The 414-nt window shown below is 63.0% G+C and overlaps 1 protein-coding gene across 1 annotated transcript in view; it reads right to left on the bottom strand.

Moving 5' to 3' along the window:
* The window catches only part of LOC104498615 (serine/threonine-protein kinase/endoribonuclease IRE1-like), a gene marked incomplete at both ends in the record, with an annotated part of 7,224 nt that overhangs the window by 3,273 nt on the left and 3,537 nt on the right, over positions 1-414 (bottom strand). The window lies entirely within an intron of this gene.

The raw sequence follows: 414 nt of genomic DNA, 5'->3' as shown, positions 1-414 counted from the left end.
GCTCGTGTGGTCCTATGGCGGGAGGAGAGCAGAGACAACGCTCTCCTCAGGCCCTCATCTCCTCTTCAGGACAAGGGGCATTGCTTCTCAGAGGAGGCACAAAATCCATCACAGCTACAACCTGCCAGCTCCATCCTCGGAGAGGGGACCTGGAGCAGCAGCAGCCAGTGCCGAAAGGCAGAGGACAAAGTCTCCTGCTCAGCACGCAGCAGGGGCTGCCCCTGCTCCACCGTGCTTCCCCTGCCACAACCCCAGACACTGCCCTGACCTCCAAACACACCCGCGCAGCCATCGCAGGGCAGGGAACCAACCCCACAGTCCTGGACTGCGCACAGCGGCACAGCCGCCACCACGGCTAATCGTGAGCCCTGCTTCAAAGGATCCCCCTCCTGGGGAGGGGACAAGGACTGGCTG

This window comes from Buceros rhinoceros, unplaced genomic scaffold, assembly GCF_000710305.1.
Source record: "Buceros rhinoceros silvestris isolate BGI_N320 unplaced genomic scaffold, ASM71030v1 scaffold21418, whole genome shotgun sequence".
Lineage (NCBI taxonomy): Eukaryota > Metazoa > Chordata > Aves > Bucerotiformes > Bucerotidae > Buceros > Buceros rhinoceros.
Note: the sequence above shows the minus strand (reverse complement) of the source record. Positions and strands in the feature narration are given on the sequence as shown.